Source organism: Balaenoptera musculus, chromosome 1 (genome assembly GCF_009873245.2).
Source record: "Balaenoptera musculus isolate JJ_BM4_2016_0621 chromosome 1, mBalMus1.pri.v3, whole genome shotgun sequence".
Classification (NCBI taxonomy): Eukaryota; Metazoa; Chordata; class Mammalia; order Artiodactyla; family Balaenopteridae; genus Balaenoptera; species Balaenoptera musculus.
Genome location: NC_045785.1, coordinates 99,336,679 through 99,349,437, shown reverse-complemented (window position 1 = coordinate 99,349,437; position 12,759 = coordinate 99,336,679). Strand labels below are relative to the sequence as shown.

Sequence of the window (12,759 nt, the reverse complement as noted above, 5' to 3'; positions counted from 1 at the left end):
CCAGGAGCACAGCGACAAAGCTCCCTCTGTCTTCTCTGGACGCCAAGGACTCCTTTTGAGAAAACTTGAGTTTTCTGTCTCCTTCTCTTGTCTTGCCCCAGAAGCAGGGCCCTTATCCATACTGACTGAAGTAGTTAATAAATAGCACATGAGTCAAAACCAACCTAATTATCAAAGGTACTTGTGTTAATAAATGCCTTTCAATCCATACAGGGAGCTAACACACTCAAAATTAAAAAGGAAGAAAAACGATTACCTGGAAATGCCTGGGCTCCTACCTGAGCTGAGCCCTGTGAAATCATTATGGGTAATTATGGGCTATTAGTTGCTATCATCCTAGCAAGACGACTGGTCCCAAATGTTAAGGCCTAGGGCAGCATGTGGCCCCTCTGAGGCAGAGAAGTTAAAGGTAACTTTCTGTTTTTAGTTCCCTTCCATGCCACTTCTTGTGAGTGACCCTACCAAGCCCCTCCATTCTATTGTTCAAATTTCACCCCAACAGTTTTGTTATCCCAAATTTTCTTTTGTGGCTGGGAATTCCAAGAAGCCTCAAAGAGCTTTCCTAATTCTCCACTCAACTCACTCTGAGCTGACTTCTCTGTGAGAGGAAGGTGAGGAGGCCTATAGGGCATGAGGTGGGGAGAAGAATGGGTATCTGAGTTGGGAGGGCCAGAGAGGAAAAGTGATATGCCCAAGATCATAGAGCTTGGCTGTAGCTCAGCTACAGAGCAGAGAGAGGTTGCGAGAAGGTGGAGAGGGGAGAGATGCTGGGAGCTTAGGGTGAAAATCTGAGGCTTTTGCAGATCTCCTGCTAAAGGGGGCAGAGCGGTAGGGAGGGAGGGAGGTTTATGGCTCCTTCAAGACCCCAGCTCAGTAAGACACAGGGTGATTTGCCTTCACCTACCCCATATTCCAGTCAAACGCTTTGTGGAAGATTAAGTATGGCCACAGATTCTTTGCTCTTCCGCCCTCAGAGGTAGAATCTATTTCTGCAATCTTCGAGTCTGGCCTGTTCTTGTGTCTTGCTTTTTGACCAGTAGAATGTAGTGGAATGGATACTGTATTGAAACCGCACAACATGTCTCAGGACTTAATGAAGCTCAGGGTCTTTATGTCTCGGTGCAGAAGGAATTTGGTGAGAGGCAAAGTGATAGGTAAGAAGTAGATTTATTAATATAGGACGCTTGTGAAAGATAGAAGCGGGCAGGCAAAAGGGCTCTGCCCCGAGAACTAAGTTGGCTACATTTTTATAATCAAAGGAAAAGTGGGGAGGGGAGAAGACCACCTTCTTCCTCTTCCTTTGTAAAGATGTTACAGGAAAATGGGGCACAATTGGATGGTCATGTCCTAGGTCTCGAGCGAGTTGCTGGGATGGGCCACCAAGTGAGCGTCCTTGGCTTCGCACAGGAGAGAATCAAGAGCGAGCCACAGCAAAGTGAAAGCAGGTTTACTGAGAGAGATACACATTCCATAGGCAGAATGTGGTCCATCTCAGGAGAGAGCGGCCCTGAAATATGGGGTGGTTAGTTTTTATGGGCTGGGTAATTTCATAGGCTAACGAGTGAGAGGATTATTCCAACTATTTTTGGGGGGGAAGGGGCAGGGATTTCTAGGAATTGGGCCACCGCCCACTTTTTGGCCTTTTATGGTGGGCCTCGGAACTGTCATGGCACAAGTGGGTGTGTCATGTAGCGTGTGCTAATGTATTACAGTGAGAGTATAATAAGGCTCAGTGTCCCCTGGAAGTCGAATCTTCTGCCATCTTGGGCCTAATCAGTTCTAACCAGTTTTTGTCATATCCAGTTTTTCTCAACAGCTGTGTCATTCTTTAAGGGTTGTGCCCTGCCCCCTTCCCTCCTGTCTCAGTATGTGTTCCAGAGCCTAGGTCTCAAGACATTTGCAGCTTCTGCTTTCTTTCAGAACACAGCCTGCAGACTGCCAATTAAGAAAGCCAGTCTAGCCTCCTGGAGGGTGAGAGGTGTGGCGACCCACTGGAACTCCCAGAATTGGTAAAGTTAAAATTTTAAGCTACAGAAGATACAGAAAGAAATCTTATCTGAACTTCCCTTACCTGAGTAAAGGAGAGCCTCCTGAAAATACCAATACCCCCTCTTCCCAGGGAGTTTCCTGCAAATTCAGCGACCACTGCCTATTTCCATTAGCATCAGAAAGCCCAGTAGAACTTTCCCTACTTTCCCACTGAGGGTCATGGGGGAAGTTTTTGGATTAATAGGACTGTTCTCTTATCTTTATTGTGGTGTTAGTTACATGATTTTATATGTTTGTCAAAACTTACAGTACTATATACCCGCAAAAGGGTATATTTTCCTGTGTATGAATCATAACTTAATAAAGAAAATAGAAAAATACAGTCCTGTAACAGGGAAGAGCTAAATCGGACTCCACGTTGGATCTGTTTCTTTGACTTTAACCTTTGCTTTTCGTTGCTTTTGTTATTATAATCATTAAAAATGGCCTGCCTCAGGGAACCCTGCCCACCTGTGAATGGCTGCAAGAAAAAAGAAACTAACACATCCCCTCACCGAGGCTGGTCATTCCAGGAGATGTTTTGCAAGACTGATGGCCCTTTTACTTGACTTCCTCACCGCCTCTCCCTCTCTAATTCTATAAAAGAAATTGGCATCCAGACTCAGATAAGATGGTTTAGCGGAGACACAAGTCTGCCATCTTCTCGGTCTGCCAGCTTTCCCAGTGAAGTCGTATTCCTTGCCTCAACACCTCGTCTCCAATTCATTGGCCTGTCGTGCGGCGAGCAGAGTGAGCTTGGACTCGGTAACAGTCAGATTTGAGGTATATTTTGAATGTAGAGCAACAGGACCTGCTGATGGATTGAACTATGATGGGCAATAACAGTGACTCATCCCACGGCCTAAGTACAATATGTCCACAAATTTTTTGATATGCTTTCCTTCAAAGGTGGAGCCTAATTCGCCTCCCTTTAGGTTGTGGGCTAAATCTCACAACTCACTTCCGTTGAACAGAATGTGGCAGAAATGATGGTGTGTGAGAGATTAGGACATAAGAAGAATAGGGGGCTCCTTCTTGCTCTCTCTCTGGCATCCCTTTCTCCACAGAAGTCAGCTGCCACATCATGAGCACGTTCAAGCAGCGCTCTGGAGAGGTCTTATAGCAAGGGGCGGGGGTTTCCTGTCAACAACCCGCACTGACTGGCCAGGAGAGGAGGTGAGGAGATAAGGGAAGTAGGTGGAAGGTAGGGGAGTGATGAGCGGGGAACTTTGAGGAAAGCTCTCTGCAAAATTGTAACTGTCCCATTTGGAACACCGAGGTTATCCTTTAGAAGCCTTTTTAACTCAAGGTACCCAAGGCCTCAAACTCTCTACCAAAATCTATTCTCATCTCCTTTATTCATATAAGCCTTGCTTGATGACAGATTAAAGTATTTGCCTTGCCAGGGGTATTTGCATTCTTATCAAGAGCTATACATCTGAGAAGTAAAATAGGAATTATTCGATAGCAGGTGGGAAGATTTCTTGAGATCCCACACTTGGTTGTTTGCCAACTGCCTAAGATCACTCTGAGTGCTAAAGCTTTTTCCCTCACCCTAGGAGGCACCTGAGAGCTGTCCTAGAGCCAAGAGGTGGCTGAGTAAAGCAAAGATTAAGGGAAGAAGGTAGCTGCCATATTGGAGAAAGTGGATCCATTTATTAGCTCTGAGACCAGAATGGGGCAACCTAGAGCTGACAGTGAAGGGAACCCTTAGTGAAAGCACTTGAGTGGCCTAAACTGATCCAAGGATGGGACGAGAGGCAAGAGTGAGGGGAGGTCAGAATTAGAATGAGAGGGAATTCCCTGGCTGTCCAGTGGTTGGGATTCCGGGCTTTCACTGTCTAGGGTGAAGGTTCGATCCCTGGTCCCCTGGTCGGGGAACTAAGATCCTGCAAGCTGTGTGCTAAGGCCAAAAAAAAAATTAGAATGAGAAACCATTTCGGTGTTCACCTGGGCTTGGATTCAGGGAGTGGAGATGAGGAAGATACGTCCGTCTTGGAAAACACTTTCCCCATATCCATCTTTGGTCCAGGCAGGGGAGAATACAGGGAGGCTTCAGTGGAACTAACTGGCACTGCCCTTCCTTTCAAATCTAATTTAAGATTAGATTCTTATGGTACTGTACCTGGGGTGGGCAGTGAGGGAAAATTCAGAGACCTGGGAAATAGGAGAAAAGGACGTGGGGACACGAGTGATGGGGGAGCTTAGGCTATTTAGTTGTCTGAAAATTTCCCTACCAGGGCCAGGATAACCTTGAGGCAAGGAGGCACGAAATTTAAGGAGATACTCACTCTCAAGGTCATACAGATGTAGAGCTGGTCCCAGAGAGTGAGTACCTCCTTAAGTTTTGTGCCCTAGGGGCCTCATTTGCATCACCCTAGTCCCAACCCTGATCCCTTTACCAACTCTTCTTTGGCTCTAACCATGTCCTAAAAATGAACAAAAGTTAGAGAAAACCTGAAAGGTCTAATTTCTCTTGCTGGACTGCTGTTTTCATCATGCTGAGTCTCTGACACTGCTTTCTTTGGTTTGTGCTCTCAAACCCATTCATCACTGGGCTCTGTGCAGGAAACAAACCACTCTCCACATTCCAGACACAAAGTCCCAGATTCACTGCTTCCTGTCAATTCACCCTTCATACTTCCCACATTCACCACCTGCCAGTCAGGACCACAGCTCCTCAGACATGACTTACAAACATGCTAACCATCTCTATTAGTGACAGGATATCTGAATTGAGCCTTCCCAAATCTCCAGTCATCCAGAGTTTCCTATGCAGGATGGCATGCTTGGTAATTTGAGCTCCAATCCCAGCTATGTTCATATAGATTCCTCCACTCTATCGTCTCCTTATATGACCACAAAAGACTGGAAACATTTTAAATGCTTACAGTAAAAAACTAGGGAACACATCCTAAAATGCCCCCATCTGGCTGGCTTCCCATGACCAGATGAGCCTCTCAGCAGAGCCAGTGTCAGGCTAGGGATGGGAATAGCCAAATGGAGGGCTCTGGCCATTCCTCCCATCACATATTCCTGCACCGCACAGGTCCCCACCTTCCGTGTGGGGTGGGCCATTTGGTGCTTCTCCTGAAACTCTTCAGTTTGTGCTCCACATCTAGCCTGTGCCAAAATATAACAAAACCTGAACTTACCATTGAACTGGACTAAAGCCCTAGTGACCATTTAAACTGAAAGGCATTTTTAGCTCTGAATATTTTATGACAGGTGATCAGAGTAGAACAACAGCATGATTTACTAATGGGTGATCACCCATCGTGTGTATTAGTATGTTTTGCAGCACAGTGTCAACTAGATGGACATTAGCATCAAGGGACAAGTCTAATGTGGCCAAGTGTATTATCCAACTGCACAAAACTTATCCCAGGGACTCATCATGAGGGCCTGTCAATCACCATTCCGTGGGGTAGGGAGGGCCCTGGTCATGTCCCAGGCACAGTCAGTCTGGGCTCAGATGCACCTTTCTCTAGCAGAAATGTTAATTTCTGACACCTGAATTGGAGCTCAACATTGTAGCTATTCAACAAGGGATTGACAAGAAGTAAATAGGCTTTTTAGCATTAGGAGGGATTTAGGTTGCCATGAGAGAAGCTCACAGTAATAAGCAGTTCTAGTCTCTCACGTTGGAATGCTGTTTTCATCCTGTTGAGTCTCTTACACTGCTCCTTTGGGCAATGTTGTCAAACCCATTTAGTGCTTAGCGTTCTGCACAAGGAACTGAAACCCCTCTGGGTGTTCAAGGTGCTTTAAGTAGAAAGGGATTTATTACAGGACACTCAAATTGGTTGGAAAAGATGGAGCAGTAAGATAACTCCCTGAATTCCACAGAACTGACTACCTCAAAAAGACTGTAAGCCCAACCTGGACCTTTCTGTAGTTTGTTATCATGTACATATTAATTTACTATTAAGGAAATTAAACTATTAAACATATTGGGTTGGCCAAAAACTTTGTTTGGGTCTTTCCATACATCTTACAGAAAAACCCGAATGAACTTTTTGACCAATCCAATATATTCTGAGAGTAATATAATACAAAACCTACTCTATTCTGCATTATTTTTTTCATGAAATTCTGGCTTTTCAAACCTACTTTGTATCAACTTGAGTTGCTGCAGCCCTATATGAGTATGCGTATTTCACCCCAGCTTCAGCAGAATTGGACATTTTCATTAAACATTTGTTCTAAGTTTTTTATAATTGAGACATTTTTATATAAAAAATTATTCTTAGATCATCTTAGATGACACCCTGCCCAAGAAAATCCCAACAGAATGGTGGATCCCAGGAGCACAGACCGAGGTGGGAAATGTAATTTTTTTTCATTAATTAAATGCTGTCACACTTGAAAAAAATTCTTAAAGATTAACATTTTCCTTTCCACTTGTGTGTAGTAGCCTACTCTTTTCATTTTCTGTTTGCGAGTTATCTCTTCTTATTCATTGACTATCTATTGAGGGCCTATTATTATTATTATTTATTTATTTATTTACTTTTGGCTGTGTTGGGTCTTCATTGCTGCGCGCGGGCTTTCTCTGGTTGCGGCAAGCAGGGTTACTCTTTGCTGCAGTGCGCGGGCTTCTCATTGCAGTGGCTTCTCTTGTTGCAGAGCACAGGCTCTAGGCGTGCAGGCTTCAGCAGTTGCAGCACGTGGGCTCAGTAGTTGTGGCTCGCGGGCTCTAGAGCGTAGCCTCAGTAGTTGTGGCGCACGGGCTTAGTTGCTCCACGGCATGTGGGATCTTCCTGGACCAGGGCTCGAACCCATGTCCCCTGCATTGGCAGGTGGAGTCTTAACCACTGTGCCACCAGGGAAGCCCAAGGACCTATTTTAAGCATAACTTTATTTACTTATTTTTTTCTACACATCTGGGCATTTAATTAGTGGCATGTTTCAAGTGTCAGTGCTGTTTGTCTATTAATAGAAAAGAGCTCAGAATTTGAATTCTAGAGGTACTTACGTGGCCTTGACTAGCTCCTTTATGATGTCCAGTCTTCACAGCTGCCTAGGAGAAGCAGGGAGCCAGGTCTCTGGGGATGGCTCTGAAATTAGCCATGTCAGTGGAGTATGTAGAGCTAACACAGTCAAATAACCAGATGTGGCCAACCTCTGAGTCGTGCTGCAGTGTCCATCTTAGCGGGGCCCAGGAAGACTGGCCACAGGCACCGCTGTTCAGTGGTGACGATGGAACTACAAACAAATCCTATAGTTTCTCATTGCAATAGCAGGACAAAAAAATACTTGGATCCAGTCTGAGCCTTTGTGCAAAAACTAAAAGCATGTGAACTTTAAACGTGTTTAAAATATTAAAAATCTATTAAAGTCAAAACTGCAGAAGCTTATAAAGTAATATACAGGTGGTTATTTGAAATATTCTGTCCAAGGCTGGCTGATCACCCACCAACCCCATCACTGATTTCATCCCAGCCCCACACTGTGTTCCAGGCAGCAGCTGGGCAAACAAGCTCGGAGAATGGTTCCTTCAAGATCAGCCAAATAGAGCTTAGGTTAAATGTACTTCCCATGAAATTACACAGAGACATTTTGATGGAATTCTGTACACGTCAAAACTCAACATAACTAAATATAAAATTGATACTACAGCATGCTTAGGAAACAGTATAATTTTGATTTGTGTGCCTTTTATTGTTTCCATGCTCGTCATACCCAAATGTAGTTGACATGAACCATTTTACAGACGAGTTGCTTGGGAGATAGAAGTACTGTTTGCTGTGAATTCGAAAAGCACTCATGGGCTTCCCTGGTGACTCAGTGGTTAAGAATCTGCCTGCCAATGCAGGGGACACAGGTTCGAGCCCTGGTCCAGGAAGATCTCACATGCCGTGGAGCAACTAAGCCCGTGTGCCACAACTACTGAGCCCACGTGCCGCAACGACAGAAGCCCGTATGCCTACAGCTCATGCTCTGCAACAAGAGAAGCCACTACAATGAGAAGCCCGCACACTGCAATGGAGAGTAGCCCCCGCTTGCCAGAACTAGGGAAAGCCCTTGAGCAGCAATGAAGACCCAACGCAGCCAAAAGTAAATAAATAAAATAAATTTATAAATAAATAAATAAATAAATAAATAAATTCTCTGTTATATGTTGGTGGGGACTCTCTCCATCTAGCAGTTCAAAGTATTCTTTATCTCAATTTGTTGCTATTATACTTTTAATCTTTCTGTCATACTTTCTTCCTTCTTGATGTTCTTCCTTACAAGATTTCTTCTTCTTTTTTTAAAAAAAATAATTAATTAATTTATATTTTGGCTGTGCTGGGTCTTTGTTGTTGCATGAAGTGGGCTTTAGTAGTTGTGGCATGTGGGCTCAGTACTTGTGGTGCACAGGCTTAGTTGCTCTGTGGCATGTGGGATCCTCCCAGACCAGGGCTCAAACCCATGTCCCCTGCATTGGCAGGCGGATTCTTAACCACTGAGCCACCAGGGAAGTCCATGATTTCTTCTTTTATCATTTTCTTTCTGTTTAGAGAGTTTCCTTTAGCCATTCTTTTAGGATAGGTCTGCTGGACAAATTCTCCTAATTTTCCTCCCTCTGAGAAAGTCTTGATTTCTCCTTCATTCCTGAAGGATATGTTTGCTGGATATAGAATTCTGGGTTGACACTTCTTTTCTTTCAGCACATGAAAAATGTGCCACGTCCTTCTGGCCTCCATGGATTTTGATAAGAAAACCTGCTGTCATTCAAAGTGTTTATCCCCTATAAATAATGCATCTTTTCTCTTTTGCTGCTTTCAAGATTTTTTCTTTGTTTTTAGTTTTCAGATGTTTGACTATGATGTGTCCTGGCATAGATTTTGAGGGTTTGTGCTATTTGGGGTTCACTCAGTTTCCTGAATTTGTAAGCTTATGTCTTTTGGACAAATTTTCAGGAAATTTAGGAAATGTTTCAGCCATTATTTCTTTGAATACTTTTTAATCTCTGCCCCCTTTCTTGCTCTTTCTAAGACTCTGGTGACACAACCACTAGATTTTTTGTATAGCTCCCCACGTCCCTGATTCTATATTCATTTTATTTTTCTGTCTATTTTATCTCTGTTGTTCAAATTGAGTTATTTCTATTGTTCTATTTTCAGGTCCATGGATTGTTTCCTCTGTTTCTTCAGTTCTGCTATTGAGCCCATCCATTGACTTTTAGTTTGGTTACTGTATTTTATATTTAAGTTCTAAAATTTCCATTTACCCCTTTCTTATCTTCTATTTCTTTACTGAGACTTTCTGTTTTCGTTGGTTTCAAATCTGTTCATAATGGCTCACTGATACATTATTATGATGGCTTCTTCAAAATCTTTCTTTGACAGATCATTCTAACATCTATATCATTTGGATATGGGTATCTGATTATTGCCTTTTCTCATTCATATTGAGAGATTTTCCTGATTCTTGGTTTGAGTGATTTTTGATCAAAGCATGAACATTTTGGGCATTTTGTTATAAAACTTTGGGTTTTATTTAAATTTTATGTTTTAGCAGACCTCCTCTGACACTGCTATGGTGCCTCCTTGTTCATCTCCACAGAGAAGGCTTTGCATGGGGTCTAGGATTTTCAGTATGGTTTGCAAAGCTCTTGCTGATTTTTCAAAGTATTATGTGCAATCATAAAACCACTGGTGGAGGGGATGGGAAAGCACAGGTAAATCAGCCCAGGTATGCCGACCTGGCTGACTCATTTTTTTTTTAACAGATTACAATATCTTATTCACTAATAAACTAAAGGTCCATTTCTAGATGTTTATTTCTCCTGCATGCCTCATTTGTTTTCAAAACCCTATAAGGGGCAGCTTCACCTAGTCCTCAGACTCAGATCCATCTTCATCTTGACTAATCTGGAAGTAACAAACTTCATAAGTCTCCTTGTCAGATGCAACCACATAAAGTCAATCATGAAAATTGTTCTCCCTAAGATATTTTGTGGTAAGATATTTCAAATACCTTTTAGAGAACTATTTCTCAGGAACAATTGTGATTTTATTCTTGAAGCATTCAATGGGAATGACATTCCCAAGATCTCCAGTTTTTCCATTGACTTTAACCTTCTCTCATGGAAACTGTTCAAAATTTCCAGAATCAAACTTCTATCTTCTACTGGATGAGTAAGGTCCAAATTAAACTTCCAGGTTGACTTCTTAGGCTTCTGTGGCGGCACCACTTGAAGACTGGCCGGGCAATTAGAGAGAGACTGGCTGACTCATTTAAGAGAGAATTAGTCGATAACCAATGAGAACAGGCTCTGCCATGGTCTGAATGTCTGTGAACCCCACACATTCATGTTGAAATCCTAACCCCAAGGGTGGTGTTATTAGTAGGTGGTGGCTTTGGGAGGTGCTTCAACTGTGGAGGGGATCCTCATAAATGGTATTAGTGCCTTATAAAAGAGGATCCAGGAGATCCCTAGCCATGTGAGGACACAATGAGACATCTCCGACCCGGAAGAAAGCCCTCACCCGACTGTGCTAGCATCCTGATCTTGGACATCAAACTTCTAGAACTGTGAGAAATAAATTTCTGTTGTTTATAAGCTATCCAGTCTGTGTATTTTGTTATAGCAGCTTGAAAGGACTAAGACAGGTCCCCAATGAAAGGGGGCCCCGGCCAGGGTGAATGGGAGGACAAGAAGGGGCATTTTGCAATCCACCAGGGTTTGAATGGCAGCCAATTTAAAAAATCAACAAAAAAAAAGTTATTATAAAGCTATAATTAGAGGAGGCTGTGGTAAGCAATTGGTCTCCATGCTTTTGAGTCAGAACTGAATCAGATTCCTATAAAATTGAGTCAGAACACCAAGGGCCTGTCCAGGTTGCTCATGTACAAACAAAAAAAAGGTTTATAATAATTAGTTAGTTCCAGATTGAAGGAGGTGGTTGGAGAGCTAAATTTATATCACACAATGCCTGGTCATGTTTAGGTTTTCATAGAAGAGGGTGAGTTACTGAGAACTTCATTAAATAGCAACTTCAGAAAAGTTGGGAATCCATTGCTGGCAATAACTAGGAGTCCTAGCAAAGAATCCTCTTGTTTGATAGTGAGTCTGGAAAATGAATGGTTTGCAGATAGTCTGCAAGTGAGAGCTTTGCCTTCTTGGTATAAATCATGCCCTAGGCAATGAACTTTGGTTTGACAAAACTGTAACTTTTCTTTGGAAACTTATGATATTCTAGCTAAAAAATTAAATGGATTGATACCAGTCCTAGAGCTCACTTCATCTTTAGAATGCAGCAAAATGTTAACTATGTATTGGATGAACATAAAATAACAAGGTAATCTAAGGTCTTTAAAGTCCTAGTAAGAATTCGTGAAAAGTGGGTGGTTGCTTAAGTAAACCCCTGAGTGACCTCTGTGGAGATCTTCACTTTGGGCTTTATTAGGACACAAGAATATAGGTAAGTCTGGGTCCAAATGAACTATAACCTCATTATGAACTGAAGAATCCTCATGAATTTCAAGGAAGTAGTGATCAGAAGAGTGTTTATTCTGGCAATGCCATTTGCACTATTAAGATAGTGGATCATGTCACAAGAGAAAAGAATGTTTTTTGGTGTGAGGTCTACTTTTTTATTATCCCGAACAGAAAATCTGTACCCATTAAAAAATAACTCCCCATTCCTTCCTCCTTCCAGCCCCTGGTAACCTCTATTCTATTCTCTCTGTCTATGAATTTGCCTATTCTGGATACCTCATATAAGTGGAATCCAAGGGACATGCTCTGGCAAGACAGGGTGACAGATAAACTACCTTCTAAGGCTCATGGGTCTTATTACCTGCAGGACTAGTGTAGCCTAGTGTTAAGAGCACGTATTGTCATCAGATGACCTGGATTTGAATCCTAGCTCCACTACTTCTATTTCTCTTTTTAAATTTTTATATTGCGGTAAAATGCACATAACATTAAATTTACCATCTTAATCATTTTTAAGTGTACAGTTCAATAGTGTTAAGTACATTCACATTGTGCAATCAATCTGCGAGACTCTTTTCATCTTGCAAAACTGAAACTCTGTACCTATTAAACAACAACTTCCTACTCCCTCCTCTCCCCAGTCCCTGGCAGCCACCATTCTACTTTGCGTCTTTCTAAATTTGACTGCTCTAGGTATCTCATATAGGTGGAATCATACATCATTTTTCCTTTTGTGACTGGCTTATTTCACTTAGCAAAATGCTTTCAAAGTTCACCCATGTTGTGGCATGTATCAGAATTTCATTATTTTTTTAAGGCTGAATAATATTCCATTGTATGTATATACCACATTTTGTTTTTTCATCTGTTGATGAACATTTGAGTTGTTTCCACCTTTTGGGTATTGTAAATAATGCTGCTATGAACATGAGTATACAAATATCTGAGTCCCTGCTTTCAGTTATTTTGTGTATATAACCAGCAGTGGAATTGCTGGATCACATGTTTCAAATGCCAAACTATTTTTCATTCCCACCAGCAACGCACCAGGTTCCAATTTTTCCACATCCTTTTCACAGCTTGTTCTTTGTTTTCTTTCTTTTTATTTTCTTTGTTTGATATAGACATCCTAATGGATGGGCCATGTCAAATGGTATCTCACTGTGGTTTTGATTTGCATTTTCTCTAGTGGCTCATGACATAGTGACACTGAGCAAATTTTCATGAGCTTATTGGCCATTTGTATATCTTCTTTGGAGAACTGTGAAGTATTTTGCTCATTTTTGTTTTGTTTTGTT

At 42.2% G+C, this 12,759-nt stretch overlaps 1 pseudogene; it reads right to left on the bottom strand.

Annotated features, from left to right (window-relative positions):
* Positions 1 to 9,851: 9,851 nt before the first annotated feature.
* On the bottom strand, positions 9,852 to 11,267 carry LOC118901217 (annotated as a pseudogene).
* Between the last annotated feature and the right edge of the window lie 1,492 nt (positions 11,268 to 12,759).